Raw genomic sequence first — 1,917 nt, 5'->3', positions numbered from 1 at the left:
GGTTTTCTTTTGCCTTTCTTCTGTGTCTGGAAGCATGATTTGTACATTGCATATGACAAGTCTTTAGCTTCGTCCATGAGAGAAGTCCAAACTCTGTAGGCACTCACAAATCTTGTCCCTGCACTTTTCCTATATGCATACCTTAGAAAACTATCTACTGGACCATAAGGAAATATTTTTTTTATTCTACAAATTAATTTTTACATAAATGTATATGGTGTTTTAAAAACAAAAAGCTATTTTCTAAAAATCAATTGAAAAATCCAAAGAAAAATCTTCAGGTAGGTGGCTTGTTGGTCTAGGGGTATGATTCTCGCTTAGGGTGCGAGAGGTCCCGGGTTCAAATCCCGGATGAGCCCAAATTTTCAGATTCTTTGAAATGGTTCTATTATCTTATTGTAGTCAATTTCCTGAGTGAATTTCAACTGAATGTTGTTTTTTCAAAACTCTCAAAATAGATTGTATTTACTAATTTGCACATTTGAATTTTGTTTTTTGTCAAACTGCTATAATTATTTGTAAGTACTTATCTGCACACAGCATGTGACATGTCTTGGGTTTTATCCATCAGAAAAACTCTGCTGGGCATCATAAAACTTTGCACAGCAATTTTCAAGCAAGTATACTTAGAAAATTATTGACTATTAGGAAATATTTTATTTATGCTAATATTTCCTCCTTGTACACATTAGTGACTGCTTTAAAATAATATAATTTTCACATAAAATTGGTTAAGATATCAAATAAAACATGCTTACTTGATGATTCTATGATTTTCGTTTTGGGCGCGACAAGTCCCTGGTTCAATTCCCTGACGAGCCCTCTCTTTCTTTTTACGGTGCATCTCATGGTTTATATATATCTGATTTTCTCAATTGGCTAAGTCAATAGCATCAACTGAGTTTTGTTTTTGCCATACTCCCAATAGAATTTGTACATACTTATGAATCTTGCCTTCATCATTTTCCTATTGCCTTTCTTCTATTTATGCATGATTTACACATAGTTTTTTACAAGTCTTGGGTTTTATCGATCAGACAAGTCCAAACTCTGTTGCCATTTTTATATCTTGTCACTGCACTTTCCAAATAAGCACACATAGAAAACTATCAATAGAATCTTACGAAAACATTTTAGTTGTACTACAAATAAGAGCATACTTATTAAAATTTCAACCGTATTGTGGTATATCCGGAAAACTGCAGGTTCTCTTCTGTCTAGATAGCTTTGAATGTTTTAAAAGAATAGTCTCACTTTGAAACACAAAAATTCAAAAATGAAATTGCAAGGTTTTCTTTTGCATTTCTTCTGTGTCTGGAAGCATGATTTGTACATTGCATATGACAAGTCTTTAGCTTCGTCCATGAGAGAAGTCCAAACTCTGAAGGCACTCACAAATCTTGTCGCTGCACTTTTCCTATATGCATACCTTAGAAAACTATCTACTGGACCATATGGGAAATATTTTTTTTATTCTACAAATTCATTTTTACATAAATGTATATGGTGTTTTAAAAACAAAAAGCTATTTTCTAAAAATCAATTGAAAAATCCAAAGAAAAAACTTCAGGTAGGTGGCTCGTTGGTCTAGGGGTATGACTCTCACTTAGGGTGCGAGAGGTCCCAGGTTCAAATCCTGGACGAGCCCAAATTTTCAGATTCTTTGAAATGGTTCTATTATCTTATTGTAGTCAATTTCCTGAGTGAATTTCAACTGAATGTTGTTTTTTCAAAACTCTCAAAATAGATTGTATTTACTAATTTGCACAATTGAATTTTGTTTTTTGTCAAACTGCTAAAATTATTTGTAAGTACTTATCTGCACACAGCATGTGACATGTCTTGGGTTTTATCCATCAGAAAAACTCTGCTGGGCATCATAAAACTTTGCACAGCAATTTTCAAGCAAGTATACTT

At 33.0% G+C, this 1,917-nt stretch overlaps 2 non-coding genes across 2 annotated transcripts; both read left to right on the top strand.

Annotated features, from left to right (window-relative positions):
• Positions 1 to 287: 287 nt before the first annotated feature.
• TRNAP-AGG (transfer RNA proline (anticodon AGG)) lies at positions 288 to 359 on the top strand. Its single transcript has one exon. It is a non-coding gene; the product is annotated as a tRNA-Pro (tRNA).
• Positions 360 to 1,576: 1,217 nt separating this feature from the next.
• Positions 1,577 to 1,648, top strand: TRNAP-AGG (transfer RNA proline (anticodon AGG)). The gene has a single exon. It is a non-coding gene; the product is annotated as a tRNA-Pro (tRNA).
• The last annotated feature ends 269 nt before the right edge of the window (positions 1,649 to 1,917 follow it).

The sequence above is a fragment of the Taudactylus pleione genome, unplaced genomic scaffold (assembly GCF_031769625.1).
Source record: "Taudactylus pleione unplaced genomic scaffold, aTauple2 ptg000317l, whole genome shotgun sequence".
In the NCBI taxonomy this organism is placed as follows: Eukaryota; Metazoa; Chordata; class Amphibia; order Anura; family Myobatrachidae; genus Taudactylus; species Taudactylus pleione.
This window is presented reverse-complemented; position numbering and strand designations above follow the sequence as displayed.